Source organism: Manis javanica, chromosome 2 (genome assembly GCF_040802235.1).
Source record: "Manis javanica isolate MJ-LG chromosome 2, MJ_LKY, whole genome shotgun sequence".
In the NCBI taxonomy this organism is placed as follows: domain Eukaryota; kingdom Metazoa; phylum Chordata; class Mammalia; order Pholidota; family Manidae; genus Manis; species Manis javanica.
Window position 1 is genome coordinate 186,086,575 of NC_133157.1, and position 22,378 is coordinate 186,108,952.

Consider the following 22,378-nt stretch of genomic DNA (forward strand, 5'->3'; position numbering starts at 1 on the left):
GTTCAGGCCAATCCTCAGAAAGCACTAATATCACTGGGAAATTTTTCAGGCCACAAATTTGCCAAAAGCAAGGATTACAGTGAGTCTGGTACATCTCTCTGCTTCTGGCTTCCACCTGGCTCTAGAGATAAGCAGAAACTTCTGGCACTTTCTCCCTCATCCTGTCTGCTTACATGTAGTACAGTGACTATCCTTCCACCTTCACAGCTGAGTGGTGGTGACTCTGAGATTGGAGTTGAGATGCAGAAGGAGGCCTGGTGTGGGACTTGAGCCTAAACCATCCATTCAGCCTGATCGCCGGAGAGGCCTGTCCCGGTTGTCCTACTAATGATAAGAGGTACTTTGATTTCCCTGAGTCTGTATATTTATAGCTCCCAGGGAAACCCCAAGGGGGAGAGAAAGAGATTAGAAAAATAGGATTTGGGTATTTCCAGGTCTCTGTCTACTACATCAACTCACTACCTCACGGAATAAAATGGCAGCCAGCGCACACCAAAAAGAAGCTTCATTTGCCTCAACAAAGGCCTATCCAGTGATCCTCTGAGTTGCTTCAGTTCTAGAGACAGGGACCTTTCCATTCTCCTTTCAAAGACTCCCTTTCCTGTAACAGCAACCAGATAGCACTTGGATGGAGCTTTCTGCCAGAACCTCAGAAGCTCTCCCTGCCGAGGCCACGGGAAGTGAACAGAGCCCACATTTCCGCTTCTGCCAGGCAGTGAGGCAGGCCGCCTGTTCTGGCAGGTGTTTGCACTTGGCCCTGGGAAATCTGAACTGTAAAGAGGTCTCTACTTGATGACATCCTTCCACACAGTGGGCTCTCTTTTTCAGCAGAAAAATCAGACTTTTTTAGGGTAACATCCAGGTTTTTCTCTTCCCCATCAGAAATAGATCCAAATACAGAAATGGCCAGTGTCATTAAATTTTTTTCATTCTCTATTAAAAAACACACATAGCCAGAAGGAGGAAACTATGCAAATATGCATCCGCAGATCAATGGATAAACAAAGTGGCACATACATACCATGAAATATTATTCAGACTTAAAAAAGAATGGAATTCTGATACATGCTACACCATGGAGGAACCATGAGAACCTTATGCTAAATGAAATAAGCCAGATATAAAAGGACAAATATTGCATGATTCCACATATATGAGGTACCTAGAGTAGACAAATTCACTGAGACAGAAGGTAGAATAGAAGTGTTCAGGGCTAGGAGAAGGGGGAAATGAGAGTTAGTACTTACTGTGTAGAGTTCCTGTTTGAGCTGTTAAAAAAGTTTAGGAGATGGATGTTGGTGATGGTTATGCAACACTGCAAACATACTTAATGCCACTGAATTGTGTACCTAAAAATGGTAAATTTAATGTTACGTATATTTTACCACAATAAAAAACATAAAGACAGGACCACCCACAAGTCCAGGAATAACAACTCCATGCAGGGAGGGGAGGACCCCAGAACTCCCACCCCCAGCTTCCCGGCATCCACATGTCACTGGAGCAGACGTTTTAGTTTTCGGAGTGGTGGAGAAAAGATCAAAGCCAAGGAAACAGTGCTCTTCACAAGACCTGGCAAAGAGCACTTATTAAAGCCGTCCCACTGACCAAATGATAGACTCCACGTTCTGTGGGACAGCATGCCACGGAGCCCGGGAGGGGGAGGCAGGGCTCCTTTCAAAGTCTGCTCGGTCCTTTGGCCAGACAGAAACCCGAAAGCCTGCTGTAGTCTCCTGCCCATGATTTATGATGATGGACATTATTTACTTCTAAATCAGAACTATAAATTCTCCAGAAGCTTCTGAAAAAGGATGATCTCCCTCAAACAATGGCTTTTTTTTTTTGGCTCCAAATACCATAAAACTTAATTTCCCCATTTCTGCTCATGAAATACAAAAAAGTTTCTGATTTCATTGTGCCGTTATAAATGAATTTCCTCCTAAATGTTTTCTAGACTCTGTTAATTTTCTTGGTCTTCTAAATAATCCTGACTAAGAATACAGTAAATGGTAATACATATATATGTGTATGTCTATACATATATGTATGTACAGCTGTGTAAAGAATATATATAAAATCCTTATTCCATGAAAAAAAGTAACTGCCAGCTGTAACTTAGTGGAGCTGAAGAGAAAGAGCATTATTTACATCTGCTTCTTTATTCCTATAACGACTGTAAAAATAACTAGAATATTGTGTGGGTTGTAGTCATGGAGACACCACTACCTCCAAAGTGTAAAATATAATTTGTAGAGGAATGTCTAATAAGACAGAATGAAAGACGAAACAAACAAACCTAATCAAAATCTTCAAATTGTAGTTTCGCCTCTTTCAATTTGTATCATTTTGTAACAACTTAATGCTCAGAAATAATCACAACAGAGAACAAACTTAGAAAGAGGCTTCAGACTAGTTAGAATCTAGAAAAGAAACCTACATGTCAGAAATCCAGAAGCAGTAGCCAAGTAACATGAGATCATGCTATGTCCTTTCACCTTCAAATAGAGTTACCTTACACTTTAACCAAGTGAAGCGTTTCAACTAGGTTCCAACTCTGATGGACCCTGAGGTGGGGAAAGGGAGCTACATAATGAATAGTAGATAAATAAGGTAGAGCCCTTATCCTGGAAAAACGAGCATTCTAGTTCACAGACATGGAAGGTCAGCTACAAATGTAAACCATGTAAGTAATTAAAAATATTCTAGTCATAACATTAAAAATTAAAAAGCAATGGGTAGAATGAATTTTAATAATATATTTCATTTAACCAAAATGTATCCAAAGCATTATAATTTCAATACATAATCAATTTTAAAGTTATTAATGAAATATTATTCATATTACAGAATCTTTTTTTGTGTGTTCTAAATCTTTGAAATTCAAAGTCTATTTTGTATTTGAAGCAAATGTCAATTAGGGCCAGCCACATTTCAGATGTTCAATAGCCACAGGTGGCTGATGCTACCATACTGAACAGAGAAGATACTGGGAAGAATAGAAAATATGCAAATAGCTCAAAAACAACACTGTCCCTCATCAGGGCTATAAAAGAGCCATAAATAAAGCATCTGGGACATCTTCAAAGAAGAGATTGCATCTGAATTGAGTCTTGAGAGTCTTTAAGTTAGGAAATAAAAGATTCATACTCGCGTTGTATGAAGAGCTGACTGGCGGCTGATGGGAAGATCAGATGGTTGGGACAAGCACAGAAGGAATCAAGAGTCTAGGCGAAAGATGCTAGGAACCTGGGCAAAGGCCAGGTGGATTTGAGAGATATTTTGGAGGTGGAATTAGATGTGACTGACCACAAATGGGCAGACAGTGTAGAAGACACTGCAGGGGGTTACCTAGCAACCATTTCTCTTTCCATGCCTGTTAACAGAACCTAATTTTGTTCAAGTGTTCTGCATCCTCTGCAGTTCTTTGTTTTGGGGGAAGATGAAAGGATTCCCAGTCCCAGGAAGGTGGATCCTGATTAGCATAAGCCAGTTACAGTAGCTTTATCTTATCATTGGCTGACTTAGAAAGGGACATGGGATCCAATTTTGGACAATGAGACTTGTGGGTTAGGCTCTAAAGGTTGGGGTGGGATTCTGAGAAGGGCTTATTAGATCTTAAGAAAAGATACAAGGAAGAGATCTCTCTTTCTGCCTCTAGCATGGTGTGGGGAGGATAGAATGCCTGCAGCCAGCGTCATCCTGTGGTGAGCCAACCAACATCTGAGAGTGGTGGAGGGGACTATGGACTCTAGATGACATCACTAAACTACAGAATAAGTTAACCCTGGAAACACCCACTTCTGTACTGCCTGTTTTGTGAAAGTATGTTTGGCTGATTATTAATGTCACATGGGACTAGCCCTTATTTGCAAGTGACAACGTCTTACAGACAGGAAAGGGGAAGAAACTGGACAGTGCCCCGACCACTGTTAAGGACTGCAGTGTCTTTCCTTGGTCCAGCACATTACATAGCATGTGAAGTTCTTTCACCTGTGTCTTCATGGCATCCTCCTAACAGCCCAGGAGGTGTTTAGCAGATACTACTGTCTGCTTTTGCCTGCACAGCATCCTTCTCTCCCCCATTCTCCTTTGCACTCTTAGCAACTCATACAGTATCTAAAATAATAACTGTTATTATTTCTCGAGCTTTTTCTGTGTGTTAGAAACTGTTCAATGTTTTATATACAAAATCTCACTTTATGTCCTCACAATAGCTTACACCAGCTCTGTAAATTGGGTATTATTATCATTATGTAACAAATGAGGAAACTGAAGCTCCGAGGGATTCAATTGTAAGTTCAAGATCTCAAAATTAGTAATAGAGTTGCAACTTGAGTCAAATATGTCTCTCTGTAAAGGTTATGTTCTTTACCACCATGATACAATGGCACAGAGCAAGTCCATATGTTTATTGAATGGATGAATAAATCAATGAAGCAAAATAAATGGATGCCAAAAGAGATTAAGTACTTTGCGTAAGATCACCCTCAGCTGAAGACAGATCCATCACTGGACACAGTTCTTCTAATCCTAAGGCCATTGCCCTTCCTATCACATCCTGTGACCACCATTTTTTCCCCACTGTTACATTGAGATAAAATTGACAATCTATGACTCTCACTTATTTGGCACTTGGTTAGATACCACTTTGAATGGTTCCTAGCAATTTCTTTGTGTATGAATCTTTTCCCTATGACCAGACTGACAATTCCTTGAGGTGACACAGATTTTTGTAGCTTCCATAGAAATCAGAATAATGTAGTTTTTTTAAATGCAGTATCTTCAGAATACAGATCTATCATGGTTAGTATGACCATAACTCTTGGTTTGTCTGCAACAGTCCTGGCTTACACCTGTTGCCCTGGTTTCATTATGAATAGAGTCAAAGCATTCCTATTTGGACAATAAATTGTACAGTCATGTTAATCATGGTAACCAAGAGCTTTGGCATGTTCAGCCATGCTCTGTCAGCCATGACCAGGGCAGCTGCCTTTGCATCCAGCAACCATCAGGGTCCATACTCAACACTGGAACACAGACAGCTTCCTGCACAGTGCCTACCGCACCTAACTACTTCTTCCATCCACCACTCACCCCATATTCTTCTTTCCTTCAAAATCTTTTCTCCTTTGTATCACTGCTTTCCCTTCCATCTCTTTCCAGCCTATATCTCACATTGTAAGGCTTGCCAACATTAATGGTATGTTAGCTTTAAAGAGTCAAGGAAATACATTGCAACATTACTGTTACCACCTAGTTGTTTCTTGGCTGAAATCCTTTTCAACTCAAGATCAACAACACTTTGTAAACAGTAAGATAGGAAAAAGCAAATCTCTTGTGACTGCTTACATTTTGGATTCTAGGCTGTATGCAACTATGTGTATGTCTTTAGAATGTGGGGCCATATGGTAAACCAGACTATTTTTTTACCAGCAAAAATGTAATAGTGGTGGCAATAAGAGATGCCCAAAGGTTATTGCCACTGTAGGCTCAGCTCAAACTACTTTGAGTTCTGGAATTAGGACTAATGCAGGGAGAGTAAGAAGCAAAATAATTCCTAAGCACACTATGTACATTGAGGTACCTTATCAGTGGGGACCTACCAAAAATAAAATTCTTGTTCTCTCTCTTTTTTATTAAGACAAATGGCAAAAATTAGATCAGAGATGGTCTCATTTATGAGAATAAATGTAAAGCTAGTGGCCTGACTATCAATGGAGAGAAGTGTTTCAAGATTCTTTATTCTGAGGATTTAATAGAGAAGCTGGTCCTCTTTTTTGGGTGAAGGGCCTTGGGAAAGATTCTATGAGGTGACAGAAGCTTTAAGAGGCCTTGACTCAGCCCCACTGGGGCTGACCTGTGTCCTGAGGAGTGGTTGTACAGGAGAGCCCCCTTGGGTGGGACATCTTCTTGCCTGAGTGCTCGGCAGGGTCAGCCAGGGTTCCCTGCAGCAATGGACAAGCAAGGGCTGTGAGACCGCACGAGGCAGTGTTCATATCACCAGTGTGGGACAGTGAGAAGCTAGCACAGGACAGACCCAGGAGACCTCAGCAGGTCAGGCTAGGTGTGTGGAAGTGCACAGCCATTTTTAACTACGTCCTGGAGATTGCTGGACAATTAAGGGGAAGAATCATATCAAGGGAGATGTATGGGCTTGCCTCCTAATAGGGCATATGGGGGTTCTGAAGATTTAACCAAAATATAAGAGTCATACAACTTCACTTGTACCCTAATTGGTGGAATAGTTCTCAGAAGCTACAAATGTTCTGACAAGAGAATCTGGCTAGATGAGATGACCCTAGTGAGAAGACAACTCTAACACACACTACACCTAGTGGCCTTTGGTTCATAGAAATGTATCCTCTTAGAATCTCTACTAAGCCATATGTAAGTTATTGACTCTTACCCACACCTGGCAACAAATTATGCCACAGTGTCCACGGCTGCCTTTCCACAAAGGGTGGTGCTGATAACTTCTGGAAGGACTGACACATCAAAAACAGTGGCTCCTTCCTCGATCTCATATGTCTCTGTCTTCTCTTTAAAATTTCTTCTTCTTCTTCATGAACAACATCTTTCCAATAAGCAAGAGCTATCTGCTGTAATCCGTTTTCCTCTCCTTGTTTCCTCCTGGGTTCCACGTCAATATTTATGTATCACCACTCACTCCTACTGTTTACCTAGAATGGCCTTCAGATCCTGTCCTCAACCTCTCATCAAATAACCTCATATTTTCCATTATTTAATATTGCTTCTCATAACTATTCCACTTTGGCAGGAAAACAACTTTCCAAAGTCAAGTACTAGTGTCCCTTTTAAAAAGAAAATCACTTGAATATTCAAGGTGCTATAGTGAGCCATGTGAACACTGTACAAAGCTGTTCATAATTTCTCACTCTTCACCTCTGGAAGCTAATGAAGAGCATGGTCTGACCTTAGAAGGCTGCTGGACCAACCACTCCAGGAGGGCTTGCCGTCTCTAGCCCCGGCTATTTCTTTTCCTAAAAATAAGAAGGAGGGGGAGGAGAAAGGCAAGAAGAAAGGCGGCCACCTTTCTTTCTTTCCTAGCTCTGACAAAGCATTTTGTGTTCCCATGGTCCGAAAGATCTCATTTTCATATGAAATTGCTTTTTACTGGTCCTTCTTTATCAGCCTACTTCCAGAGAGTCACCAGTTTGCATCAATCCTACCTCAGAAAAATTTAGTCTGATTTCCCCCTTTTCTATCTCTTGCCCACTTGGCCTTCGTTTTTTCCCAGCAAAATGCCCAGACACACTAGGCCTTCAACAAACACTGACAGAGCAGATGTGAACACAGTTTCTTGCTTGCACTAGTGTACTCATTTCCTAGCTGGTCTCCCCTCCAGACCATTCCCCACACAGCTATCACAGGCTATCAGAAAGCCTATTTTTTTTTTTTTTGAGAGGGCATCTCTCATATTTATTGATCAAATGGTTGTTAACAACAATAAAATTCAGTATAGGGGGGACAACGCTCAATGTACAATCATTAATCCATCTCAAGCCTAATTCTCGTCAGTCTCCAATCTTCTGAAGCATAACAAACAAGTTCTTACATGGTGAACGAATTCTTAAGTAGTGAATAAATTCTTACATGGGGAACCGTACAAGGGCATTCATCACAGAAACTGTCGGTTTTGATCATGCATTATGACCTATAAACAATCAGGTCAAATATGAATATTCGTTTGATTTTTGTACTTGATTTATATGTTGATCCCACATTTCTCCTATTATTATTATTATTTTTATTTTTAATAAAATGCTGAAGTGGTAGGTAGATGCAAGATAAAGGTAGAAAACATAGTTTAGTGCTGTAAGAGGGCAAATGTAGATGATCAGATGATCAGGTGTGTGCCTATGGACTAAGTATTAATCCAGGGTAGACAAGGACAGCAAGACATCCACGGATGCAGAAGATTTCTCTCAAAGCAGGGGGGGTGAGGTTCTGAGCCTCACCTCTGTTGATCCCCAAATTCTCACCTGATGGCCCCCCTGCGACTGTGCCTGTCTTAGGTTGTTCCTCCCTTGAGGAATCTTACCCGTCTCTGGCTAACCAGTCATCAGAAAGCCTATTTTTTAAAACTCACATCACTTTATGCTACTTTCATGCTTGTAAACACCAGTAACACCCTACCATCTTCAAGGCCAAGTTAAATCCCTCAGTCTGACATTACAAATTGCCTCACAGTCTGGCCCCACCCTGTTCTTTCTAAAGTTCCTGACCCTCTCTCCATTCACTCCTGCCTAAGCCACAGAGAGGGGCAGACTTTTCTTAAGTGGCATGAATTCTCATCCCTCTACAGTCTCCCACTGAGCTCTCCTCCCCCACTGCCCTTCCTCATACTGCCCCGGCATTTACCAAATAAAGCCTGAATCCATTGCTTACTCTCCAATTATAAGTGACCATTCACTGAGCGTGTTCTAGGTGTCGAATGCTGTCATGAACACATGATATACCATTCCAGTATTTCTTGTAATCCCAATAATAACAATGAAAGTTAGGTATTAATTCTTTTCTAACTTGCTTACCCAGTTAGTAATGGTAGATCCAGGATCTAACTCCATATATCTGCCGTCAATATGTACCGCTCTTACCCTCCATGTGTATGTACTGCTTCCCACCCCCCCTGGCTCCCACAGTGTGTCTCCAGCTAGTGCTCCCCACATTACAGGAGAGTTGCTGTTGATAGGTGAACATTCCCTGGGGGGATATGGACACCTCAATAGCAAGGCTGGTTCTCATATATCTGTGTGTCTCTAGTGCTGAGCATAGCATTGGCACACAAAGTGTGCAAAACATTTTTTTTTTGGTTATTGAATTTGAAACTGTATGTCCAATACAGTTCAGCTCATTTCCAACTGAATCAAATAGTTGAGCCACATGTAGACCTCAGAGCTCCTTTGCCTTGAAAGAACAAATCCAATACCTCAATGGGATAATAAGGAAACTGAATCTCTATTTCTAATATATTTCATAAATTAATATTTTTAACTCATCCGTAGGAATCTGCCATTGTAATATTCATGGCAACCATCTGCAATTCAACCGGCCAGGCATATAAGCAGAAGCCTCCCACCTTTTCAGTAAGAGCATTGCTTAATCTGAAATGCTTTTTGGAAGGCAAAGAAGCATTCATAAAATGAAACAGTAGTGAATGTTGATAATGAGAAAGTTTTACAACAAAGTGTCTTGCTGATTTATACACTGCTTCTAAGCCAATGGCTAAAAAGAAATTTCTACAAAGATCCTCTCTCTCAAACCTGGGCAACATGCCAGAAAGGTTGTCAGTGTCTTTAAAGACAAAGGAACTGAGGCGGGGGTGGGAGGGAGAGAGAAAGAGGAGAAGAGGGGTACTTGCTTTTAATCTTCTGGTATGGAGGGGAAATTGTGAGCAGCAAAATGAAGAAAACATGCCTTTTTTTTCTTTCTGGAAGTAGCCCTCATCTGAATTCCACACAGGGCTTGACAATATCCCAGGGATCTGCCTACTCTCAGGGCTAGGAGAGCAATGTTTTTTCTACTCTTATTTCTATTCAGCCATACGACAGAGTTCTGGAGAGCAAGGAGTACACAGCTAGACTTACATCCCCAAAGAAGACCAGAAAAAGTCACCAAAGTTACTGGCTACCAGACTGAATTTCTGGGGGCCTCAGTCATTATTATTTCCTTCCCTTGTGTGAAAAAAATGTGGAAATGTATAGCTACCCCAATGTCTTAGGTAGCAAAATCTTACGCTCAGACTGTTGGATAAAAATGTATCATCAGTAGGGCACACTGGAGGAGAGGCTGGCCTGGTCTCTGATCACACAATGCCCAATACTTGCCCTCCCTTAGTAGTTCAATAAAGGGCAGCCACTTTTGCATTCTGACCCTGAGGTTCCAGGGCCATATCGGACCCTAGGAGGTTTGTCAAGTGAAGATGGTGGTTAGTCAACAAGCTGACCCAGTGTAATGGCTTCAGTCCCATTAGCCGTGTTCTGACATGATTCTTTGAGTCACTGACTGATAACACAGATTAGTCCGAGTTAGAGAGCATCTCAATCCCATTTCTCCCAGTGGAACACCTCTGACAACCTGTCATGCCAAGCGTGCACAGCCTGGATCTTTTACTCCCCTATGCGGCTTGGCCAGCCTGGCCAACAACAGACTTCATGTTCTCAGTGCTCATCCCCCAGTAGCTTTGCCCCCAGGCCTGTGGGCTCCAAAGCAGCTGGAAACGAGAGCTAGCTGGGGGTCCAGCTGGGCAGCAGCCACTTGGAGCCATCCACATTGGGAGGAGAAAAGGACCGGCCAAAGGCCGTACCGCTAAATATTCTGGAAAGGGCAGATCATGACAGAAGGAACCTCAGTTCAGAGCAAATGCAAATGGACATCTGGATGAGGGGTAGCTGAGGTTCCCAGGGAGCTCTGTCTAAACCAAATGCAGGAAAACTCCTCCTAATAGACAAATGAAGAAAGCCCAGTGTGCGTTAGTGGAATTCCAAAACCATAGAGCCTGTCTCTTCCAAGTCCATAGAGCAACTCAACTTTATCTTAACTTTAAGTTTCAGACTGAAGAGTGGTTGTCCCCTCTGCTACTGAGTGGGTATCTCATCTGGCATAAGCAGCAGCATGTAAATTCCAGAGTTCATTAAATCCTGCAAAGGTTTGTTCTGGTGAATATGCTAAACATCACCGCTTAAACCCTTGCTTACTGTTTTTATTTACCCAGCTTAGCCTTCTTCCGAAGGCATCATGGACATAAACCCAGGCCCAGTTTCGGTCAAATGATCATAACCTGCCAGTTAGCAGACCGCGAATGGGTGAAATTTTGCCCTGTGTCCTGCCCCTTCCTCGTGGGAGCTGTGAGAAGTCTGAACAGATGTTCAAGTTCAGGGGGAGGGACGCTTTGCTGCCTGCTCTATTTACTTCCTCTAGCAGGATCAGTTTTCACTTCCTTATGGACCAGAGAGAACCATTCTACCAGCCTAAATGTCACCTGGGGGAGGGGAAGCCTGGGCTCTGCTCCCCATGAAGCATGATGAAGCAAGAAAGGAATGCAGTAGGCCATGAGACCACACTTACTCTGGATTTTAGTTCCTAAAACTAGGTCAGCGAATTTGCTGGAGCACTCTGGGGGCTTTAATACAGCAGCCAATCAGCTAGAACATGAACCCATTTAGTCCTAGGCTATCTTTTGCATCTGTTTTACCACAGGTGGCCTCTCTAGTTTAGCATGAAGGGGTGTGGAAGTGTAACCTTTGACATTTATTTTCCTGCACTATTCATCTCAGGATGGAACAGTGTTTGTTTGGGGCATTATAATAAAAACTCCCCATAAAATCTCTTGGATGAAAGTACATTAACCAAATCACTCAATCAACAAATGTTTATTGAACCCTCCCAATGTGCAAGTGCTAGGAATGTGAGATGCAGCCATGTCCTTTAAGACTTTATTATTTAGTTGGAGACAACAGAAATATTTATAGATATAGCCAAGCAGGGACTTTTATGTGCCTCCCAACAGTTAATCTCTCCTTCCTTGCAGTAACAGAATTCCCCAAGCTGGTGCATGGCTACCCAAGCCTATGTTTCTTGGCTTGTCCTCAGTATGGTCATGTGACTAAGTTCTGTCCAGTGAATAGAAGTGAGATGTCCAACTTCTGAGTCACAGCCTTAAAAGGAAGCTACTTGCTCACTTTCCCTGGTTCCCCTTTCCCATGGCCTAGACTGCATATGTGGGAGTGTAAGCCAAATTCTACCATCACGAGAACAACAGAGCAGAGGCTGGTGGAGCAGCAACATGGAAGGAGCTGGGCCCCAGATGAGCATGGGCGACAATCTCATCTCCCTTGACTGCTTATCAGCTGGGGAGGGAGAGAGAGAAATAGAGAGAGACTCTGAGAGAGAATCCTTCTCTTTTCTTTAAGCCACTGTTATTTAGTCTCCCTTAAAGCAGCTGAATCAATATCCTAACTAATGTATACACATTTCCCCTGATAGGAGGAGCTTCTGGAAGCCTCTGTGTTTCCCCAACCCCAAGGCAGAGCCCACATAAGGTAAGTGCTCACCTCACATTCATGGATAATAATACAAATAGTTAATAAAAATCCCATTTTGCTCTTATGAAATAACTTAATGCCATTATAAGTATTACAAGAAGATAAAAGGATTAACTTATAAGGAAAGCTCTAAAGTGATGTCTGTCTTGGCTTCTTAAGAGCTAAAAAAAATTAAGCCTGGGGAACATAATATTAATCTATTAGTGTCTTAATGGTGAAAATATTTCACAATGAGGGTATTTTATCAGATGACTATAGGTATAGAGATAAGAATAAGAGAATAAACCCTTTCCTATGGTCAAGCATAATCATGTATAAAGTAGCTCAGGTCTACAGACACTGCTATCTGGATAAGGCCTGCTTTCAATAAAAAATGGAAAATGTGTGTCCAACAACAGTCAGGCAGAAACTCACCCAACATCACTGCTTCTTGCCTGTGACTCTGTGGTACTGTTTTAGAATAGCTTTACTACTTCCCGCATCACTTCAGCAAACTAGAGAATTCCTTTAAGCCTCAGTTTCCTCATTTCCACAACAGTATTTTATCCAACAAATATTTATTGCATGTTCTACATATTACTAATATCTCTAATGTTTCTAAATATGACTACATATCTGGCACTGTTCTAGGCATTCTACTTTAGGCAGACAGAAAAATGACCATAAGAATAAATAAGGAAATTCTATGGCATATAAAAGATGAGAAGCACATATGGATAAAACTAGAGCAAAGGAAAGCAAGGGTACCAGTGGCAGCAATTTTAAGTAAATTCACTATCAGTCTCCATGAGCAATGATGGTAGTAGCAGTGGAAGTGGCAAGCTGTGGTTGGATTCTGGGTGTGTTTTGAAGGTAGAGTAAACAAGATTCCCTGGCAGGTTATAAGTGAGATGTGAGAGGAAGGGAGGAGTCAAGGATGACTCCCACATTTTTGGCTTGAGACAAACCGGAAGGATGCAGTTACCAATGGATGACAGAGGGAGGTGTAGGTAGAATAACTTTTGTCCAAAGATCAGAAGTCCAAATTTGGGATGTGTGTGATGGCTAATCTTATGTGTCAGTTTGCCCGAGCCACACCATGCCCAGAATTTGGTCAAACACAATTCTGGGTGTTTTTGTGGGGGTGCTTTTAGATGACATTAACATTTGACTTGGTAGACTGAATTAATCAGATCAGCCTCCCTAATGTGGGTGGGCCTCATCCAATCCACTGAAGGCCTGCACAGAACAAAAAGCCTGGCTCTTCCCCAAGTAAGACAGACTTCTTCCTGATTATCTGCCTTCCAACTGACACATGGGCTTTTCTACTGCCTATAGACTCAAACAGAAACATCAGCTCTCCCTGGGTCTTGAGCCTACTGGCCTCCAGACAAGAACTAAACCGTTGGCTCTCCTGGTTCTCAGGCCTTGGCCTCAGTCTGGAACTAAACCAGCAGCCCTCATGTGTCTCCAGCTTGCTGACTCACTCTGCAGATCCGGTGACTGGCCTGTATCTTAATCTTTATAATAAATATATACACATAGCCTATTGGTTCTGTTTCTCTGGAGAACCCTGACTCATACACAGTGCTTGAGATGCCTATTAGATATTCAAATGGAGAGTCCAGTTGGCAGCTGGATAGGGTCTGGAATTTGGGACTGAGTTTAGGGCTGGTAGTGTACATTTGGGAATGGCTGGCAAAGAAGGTATATAAAACCAAAAGACCAGGTAGGATCATCAAGGGACTAAATAGTGATAGGCAAGAGCACCAGTCTCCAAGTCCTGGGTCCCTGCAGTGCCTAAGGTGAAGGACCTAAGCCACAGAGACTGAGAAGGAGCAGCCATTGAGAAGGGAGGTAACCAAGGAAACCAAGAGAAAAATCTCATCAAAGACAAAGGCGTGATCTCCTCTATCAGATGCAGCTGATTGGTTGCTGCCGTGGGTAGATGCCATTGCATTTAGCAGGCAGGCAGAGGCCACTGGTGACCTTGACAAGAAAAGTAGCGTGGGAGATGTGAGCAAAAGCCATGGGAGTGGGTTTGGGAGCAGATGGGTACAGAAGTTGAAGACAGTAAGTATGGGCCTTCTCTGGAAGAGCTTTGCTCAGTGGGGATGCAAGAAACAGGACACTGTTGGTAAGGGAGTAGGGGGTCAAAAGAAGCATTTAAATTTCATTTATTTATTTATTTCTAATGGGAGTGCTAAGAGCATGTTAATAACATCATTAGCTTCCCTTTATGGAATACTTCACTGGAGTTTTACAGTGTAAGGACCCATTTAATCCTCCTACAGAATTTACAATGCAGGAGTTAACACCTCTATCTTTCAGGCAAGGAAACGGATGCTAAAAGAAAGTGAGAAACTTTACAAAACCACAGTCAGTAACCAGCTGTGTCAGGATTTAAACCCAGGCTGTTCTAACCTGAAAGCAGGGACTCTTCACTACTACAGCATGTTTATTGCCTCCGCCTAACAAGCCTGCTGCTCAGAAAGCCTTCCTCTGGCAGGGACATCAGGCCTGTGAAGGCATCAGGCAAAGGGTAACTGTCAGGATTCTCATCAGGGTACGTAGGAAGCTCCTAATTGTTCAGACCACTGTGCAAAGATATTTGTATCCTTCTCTGGTCGCAACCTTTAGGAAGGAGATACATGATATCCTTACATGGGTTTCCATACCCAGCACTCCATGTAAACAGCACTTACATCTCATCCAAGGAAAGGAACAAACAGTAGTGTGCAAATTCAATTTTCAGATAGGGCAGGGCAGTGGAAAGAAGTCCTGGTGTGGTTCAAGGAGCTTAATTAATATTTGCTGTTTTGCAGTTGCTACATTAACTGAGGGGGGCACTGTTATAAAAGATGGTGGAAGAGGCTTGCTACTGTCCTTGACAATGAGAACTACTGGGGTGTCCAGCTACTGCCAAACTCCAACATGTACAAAAATGCAATATATCAAAATTGAGTCAGGCTGTTGTACTACTACAGATTCCTTATTTAAAAATGCATGATTAAAATGTTTTTTCTTAGGGAAAAGTCAGTTGCTTCTGCATTCTTTGTTCACCTCAGAATAAAATTTGATTATAAAACTGTATGGAAATTTCCAGCTCTGGAGACACATTGAGGGTATATGTGTGGGAGGAGGAGGAATGAGGAGAAAGAGTGTCTTCCAAACCCAACTGTGGATAAAATGAGAGTTCCTGTGGCCAGGATTCTCACCTGGCCCTGGTTGACTAGCTCACTGCCCACTTGTGGGCAATACATGGCTGTTGACTCTATAAAAAGAGCTCCGCCCAGTGCTCTGGGCACGACATGGTGGCAGAGCTGCAAGGCTGCAGGAGAGCAGAGCAGACGCTGGAGTGGTGGTAGCACTGAGGACAGAGGCCCAGAGGACGGCTGTGTGGGACGACTGTGCAGAGAGGCCTGGAGGACAGCTATGCGGGACGGCTGTGCAGACAGAGGGGCCCAGAGGATGGCTGTGCAGACAGGGGCCCAGAGGCAGAGACCAGCTTGCTGCATGCAGACTTGCTCTGAGTGAATGGGATTTTAGTGACTGACCTGCCACCTGGAAATAAAGTTGGGTATAAACCTTTCACCCCAAGAACATTTTGCTGTGGTCACACTGAATCCATAGCGAACTTGCCCAGGGCTGAAACCCACTGGCAAGACACCAACATTAATATGTAGATGCAGATCCTGAAACCTCAAAAGGGACAGCACAGTGAGCAGGTGAACAGCTTAAGGAAACTCCTTGGTTAAGAAGAGACAGTCCTGGAAATAGCCATTTCAATTAGTGCCCGACTAATTCCAAATGAGGATTAAGAGGTCATTTCAAACAATTGCCCAAGGATAATTGGCTTAGCACATAGGCCTCTACTGCCTCATACTTCTGCTCTTGTCCTCTGCAGTGTGGCATTAGCCTCATTTACTGTTCAGTTCTAACAGCACATGCTCGCAGTCACAAAAGTAGCTTTGATTCTCACATAGAGAACTCCATCAAAAATCTCACACACATCTCATTCATAATGCAGAACACTGGTAATGCTTTTAGAAATGTTCTTAATCTCCTCCACCCAACACAGATATTCTTATTTATTCTTATTTATTCTTAACTTCCAGAGAAAATTTCTCTTAGGCCCCAATGACCCATATTTAGTGCATTCACTAAGGCATTCTTTACATTTTTTCAGAGGTCTATCCATTATCTCTGGGTTCTGACACAAGAAAGCATTAGAAGCCTGGTCATCAGGAGAAAAATAAGCAGTAAATTCCATTTTAAGTTGGAAACACTTGGATCATTTATAATCATTTTTTTCTTGATTATAGAAACAATGATGCTCATTGAAAACAAAATCAATACAGAAAAATAAAGAGGATAATGTGAAAAATGTTATAATCCCATCCCTCAAAGATCATAATTATGATCCTTCCAGATTTTTCTTTAGAATACATATTAGAATTCCTAGCCTGAACTTCTTAAAAGTTGTACATGAAATTTTGTATGCACGTATGCATACGCATTTTTAAGGATAAGGAACTCTAACTTTCATTAGTTTTCAGAAAAGATCGACATATATACAAGTGAGTGTGTAATATATACGTGACATTAAAATCAACATATATTTTAATATATAACAATGTTATATATATAAAAAACATTAAAGTATAACATATATTCCTAGTTTACAAAAATCTAATCATAATCTACATATAATTCTGCAAAATGTTTTTTTCCATTTGTGGATATTTTTCTATTTATTAGTAGTTGTTGTTCCTGGTATTATTTTATTATCACTTAGTTTTTCTCCCTTTATGTGCTAGAATCTGGGTCTCAGAGACAAAAAAATCTGGATTAGACTCCTGGCTCTACCACTTATAAATTCTAGAAGTTTGCAAGTTACTCAGACTTCAGAAGTCTCAACTTTTTCATCTGTAAAATCAACTAGAATTATAATAGCATTATTGCAAGGAATACATAAGAGAATATATTTCAGGCAGTTAACATTTGCAATGACTGACATAGAGTAAATAGTCTGTAAACATTAGTGCTTTTAATAGGTAGAATGCACTTAGTCCAAATTCATATATGTAACATCTGGGCAATGTTTCAAAATCAGGATTTAGGATGACAAAAAAGTGGATTATTGAGAATAAAGCTGAAACCATGCTACCGAATAAGATGACATTACCCATCACTCAGGAGGAAGGCAGCAGGCAAATGGTGATTAGTTCAGCTGTACAGTTTACAAAAGGTCACGTGTCAGCCATGGTCAGACAAGCCAACCAGGCTAGAGGAATTGCCTATGGAAGGAGCTGATTAGGACTCTGCTCCTTTGGATTCCACCCCTCCTCCTCTATGCTGTTGAGAAGGTCACAATCCATACCATTCCATGTTGGGGCTTGCCCTCCCATTCCTGGGTCTTACACCAAGTTCTCAGCCTGAGCATCTGCAAATGCTGCAGGGTGAGTTTAGGGCAGAATTCCACCTGCCTCTGCATGATGCTAGTGGCTGGCCTCATTTGTTAACATTGCAATGGCTTTGCTCTTTGGCTGGACCTGCACCTATCTCCGTTCCCAGTGCTCTCTGCCTTGCTGTGCCTACCTTTATCTCTGGTGTGCTTGGCAGCCCAGAGCAAGGGCAGGCTCGATCTACCAAGGCCACCACTCACAGGGCAAAAGGCTATGCCAGGCACGTGCTAAGCACATTGCACAATTTATTTCCATAATCTCACAGCAGTTTTGGAACTTATCATCTGTGTTTTTCAGATACAGAAATTGAAGTTTAATTAACACAAGGAGCTTGGGCAACACTACACTCTTGGTAAGGGACAAATTCAGTATTTGAACCACTTTATTCCAGAGCCCTGGCACTTAATGAATGCTAACACAAAAGCTTTGATTCTGTGTAATGAGCTACATGTTACACTTTCAGGAAATTTAGCAGAAAAGGAGAAAACGTCAATGTGCACCTGTTGGAAGTTCTCCTTGGACAGGGCATATTCCAGGGCAGGACTTCTTCTCAGGAGGTCTTTCTATAGGATGGCATGTTCAAATTCACAGGCCATCCCTGCAGATCATAGCTGTGATTAACTCCTTCAGATTTGCAGGAAGACCAGTGAGAAAACTGGTAAGAAAGGGTACTGTTAATGTATCTGTGGTGGGCAAAATAATGAGCCCCAAAGGTGCCTGCATACTGCCTGGAAACCTGTTCCCTTATGTGGCAAAAGGGATGCTGCAGCTATGATTAAGTCAAGAATCTTGAGATGGAAAGGTTATCCTGAATTATCCAAGTGGGCCCAGTGTAATCTCAAGCGTCCTTATTAGAGAGAAGCAGGAGTGTTAGAGTCAGAGGAGAAGATGTGACACCAGAAGCAGAAGACAGTGATACGAGCAACCTCTAGAAGTTAGAAAAGGCAAGGGAACAGATTCTCCTCTAGAGTCTCTGGAAGGGAACTCTGTCCTGCTGACCTATTTTAGAGTTCTGACCTCCAGAACTATAAGATTGTAAGTTTGTTTCAGGCCACTAAATTTGTGATGATTTGTTACAGCAGCCATAGGAAATGAATGCAATGTCCACATCCCAAGCATGTTATAACAATATTGTCCAGTATTAAACTTGAAGTCCTATACCAAATTTATTTAAATCCATAAGGTTAGTGTTTTCCTGGTATTTCAAACAGCTCATTAGTAATGTCCTGACTGCTCTGATTCTCCCTCTTCATAAAGACTAGTTGTGATATATTACCTGTGAGTTTTTAAGTGAATAGTACACTGCAAACTCTATATATTCCCCAAACCCAAGAGTAGAAGGCCATCGTCCTTTCCCTTGGAAAATAACCTAGGCACGCCATCCTCCAAGTGACACACATTCACTCGCTGACCCACAGCTTTACAAATCTAAAACAGGCAGGCATGACTGGAGGTGAATGCAGATTGCCTGATGGCTGAGAACCTTGTGAACATTTTCAACATCCACCTCTAATAGCAACTTTCATCAGGTCCAGTGTACTAAGGTTAAAAACTTTCTCATTTTGATTCTAATAAATGACTTGAAGAAAAGTGTGTCCCTGTTTGTTTACATATATAAATTTAGAAGTGCTGTGAAGTCTCAAACAAAATTAGCCACCAGGGAGGGGGAAAAAAAAAAGAAGTCAGATAACCTAATTAACCAAGGCTGAGCCACTTACATTCCCCGGACTCTGGGTAATGCTGGCCAGCTGGCCTGAAAGGAGAGCAGACAAGCATGAATGGAAGAGCCAGCAGCCCAGGAACGACAGGGAAGAATTCAAACAGCAGAGCGAAGCAGAAGGAAGGAGAAGCAGATTGAGGAGGCTTTTGGTGTCCTCATCATGGAGCACGAAGAAGAGTCCTGTCACCTGGGAGGCTCCTAACATCATCATCATTATTTGAATAAGCCAGGAAACACCAGATCCCCAAAATGCATCCTTTGTGGCCATACATTTCAGAGCAAAGCTTTGGTTTTTTGAAAACCTGCTCTGTATCCCTATGTTCTCCACTGGCTGCCACAAAAATAGGTGTTTCTGTGCAGATACAAGGCCATTTTGGAATAGCCAAAGGAACATTCGTTGGTTATCTGGTGTAACTCATGTCTCCAATCAAGAGCTCCAAATAGCTGAATGTGCCTGGCACACGAGACTAACTCCCTTAAAGAAATCTCATCTACAGCTGGTGTTATGCTCATTAGCCAGAATTATTGTAATTATAATATTTTTCTAGATTTTTCTGCATTATCTACAGTCTGCTTGTAAACAGGCTCCTTCTTACTCTCTGATAGTAACAATTTACACTGAACAAATGAATAAAAATGCCAGAATCACTATGCAATCACTATGCAAATGCAAAGAAGTAGGCTGGCAAATAGTAGCTATTTCTTTACCAGGAAAAAATAAAGTTAGAGTAAGTGGCTTGCTTGTGTGTGCCAGCTGTCATCTGACCCACTTGGCAAATGGCACAAACTTCCAAGTCTCTTTTTCTCCCCCAGAGCACAAAGAAGAGATATCCACAGTCCAGATTTCCTAACAGTCATAATTTCAAATAATTTTATTTGCAACCCAGAGATTTGTTTAATCTAAAACAAATCTTATGGTTTAATCCTTATGTGGGTTGAAGATTTTTCATAGAAATGTCTAGAAAAAGAGATGAAATCTTTAGACTGTGTTATGATTCAGGGTTAAGAAAATACAGTCACTGTATTTTTATACATTTTAATGTGTAGTAATAAGGTTTACATTTAATCCCCCAGACCCAATGTAACTTAGCGGCGTACAGAGTTCAGACAAATGAGCTCTCTTTCCTAGACACTGCAGCCGTAGATCTAAGTCTCAGATCCTCTTCATCAGAGTTGCTTGTTCTGTTCTCTCCAAAAAATAAAAATAAAAAAAACTGCTCTCAGGTGGGCACAGACGAATGAGACCTACAAGCAGTAACAAGCCCGGGCCCCCTACACGGCAGTGCTTTGGTTAGGCCATGACTGACATGACCCTCTGCAGACTGTGGGCAGGAACCAGCTCCACAGTTTCTCCAGATGAGCAAGTTCAGGGCAGGGGCGGTTAGGGTGGGTGCAAACTCTCACAAAAATGCATCATTCCTGGGATTTGGTAGCATAAAGCATAGAAGAAAAGCTTCAGTGATTTGGGAAACTGCTGAAAAGAACCCATTCTTGTTCCATCTCTCTTCTCTACTTAAACTTGCAAAGCCTGTGGTTATAAAACATACTTTGACTGCCATACAGCTAGACTTTCGGAAAGGATCAGACTGGATACTAAAGGACCTATTGGAACATTAATAGATGGGTCTAATTGCTAAGAGAATCATTAAGATGATATTTTATATTTGTGGAGAGTTTAATTTTTCAAACTATTTCCATGACTGTTTTGAAGTGAGATGGGCAGGATTATTGAGATCATTTTGGGATAGGTAAAAAAGAAAGGTAGCAAGTTAGGACTAGAACTCACATCTCCTGTTTTTTCATCCTATGCAAAATAACCTCAGAAAACACTTCCCCCAACAAGAGTGGGTCAGCTGAATATTTAACCTTGAGCACCCAAGGCACTACTATGGCAGCAGCTAAGTCCTAACTATGTGCCAGGGTGACAGAGACCTGGGAATAAGGTCCTGCCCACAGAGGGCTCTACACACCCCTGAGAAGTGAGGAAGGGGCCTAAAGACAGAAGCTCCAAGAATTAAGATGGCAAAAGAGACATAGGAGTTGGGGGTTCTTCCCAAGAAGAAATGGTTCCATGATCAATTAGTTTGAGAAACAAAATCTTATCATATTTTCCTCCTAGACATTTGCAAGCCAACTAAAAGCACTGAAAAGTCCTCCAATCAAGAAACATGCTCAACATTGTTCACCCAGTCAGTATGTTTGCTGCAGTACATCCCATAGAACCAGCTTTACGTAGGATGTAGGTCCCACTGTGGAAAATGCTGATAGGTCTGCAGACTTAGCACAGAGTCAGAGGGCTCTGATTTAGAAACTGCATTTTCACTGCAGCACACACATGTCAGAATGGCCTGCCAAGAAACTCACTTCTGGACCCCTCTAGACTTAAGCAACTTTCGAAGGAGGGAGGGAACAAAGAAGCCCGGCTGGCTCCCAGCAGTGAGCTCTAGAAGGCTATTCCTGAAACCACTTCCTTTCGCCTTGGCCACCTTCCCTATTTTCTGGATCATGGGTTTTCTTGGTACCACCTGGCTCCACAACCTCTGACTTGGGTAGTTGTTTGTGATCCTTGACCCAAGTCTTGTCATAACCCCATTTGGCTTCCTGGGACCTGTTCTCATCTCCTGGCCCAAGGACATAGCCTGATTCTGGGCCTCACGGCTTTACTCTACAACTCAGAGGCCAAGGGGTTTATAGTGTTTCATCCATAAAATCTCTTGCTTCAAGTCAACATATTGCTCACCACTTAAATCTAACCTTCTATTTCCTTGTGAGGACTTGTTACTTGGAAGGAGAGGTAATGGTCCACCCATTTTAACTAAGAGCCCTTAACAGTGTTCCAGTGGCCCTGGAAAGGCCTGGGGTGAGAGGAACACTGATGTATCATTGTATTATATCATATATTATCTCATTTCCTTGTCCCAGCAATTGAGAAGGAGGTTGCAATTTTTATCTCTATTTTCCAAATTAGGAAACTAATCATTTGAAAAGTAGTGACTTGACCAAAGTCACTGAGCTTAAGGGATAGAGCCAGGATTTGAACTCAGAGTGCTTATTGCTCTGAACCAATAAGCCTATCTTGATTTTCACCCCCCCCCTTACCAAGGTCTACCTATTCACCTTCAGGAACCACCGCCCAGGATCATGGC

At 42.1% G+C, this 22,378-nt stretch overlaps 1 protein-coding gene across 6 annotated transcripts in view; it reads right to left on the reverse strand.

Moving 5' to 3' along the window:
* Nucleotides 1–22,378, reverse strand: part of NCALD (neurocalcin delta) — a 397,463-nt gene that overhangs the window by 38,912 nt on the left and 336,173 nt on the right. Inside the window, exon 1 of one of the 6 annotated variants that reach the window (XM_017651741.3) lies at nt 1,248–1,332. The exons of the other annotated variants lie outside the window; for them this stretch is intronic. The gene's annotated coding sequence lies outside the window, so the exon portion shown is untranslated. Of the gene's footprint in view, nt 1–1,247; nt 1,333–22,378 lie in introns of those variants that run through there. 6 annotated transcript variants of the gene reach the window in all.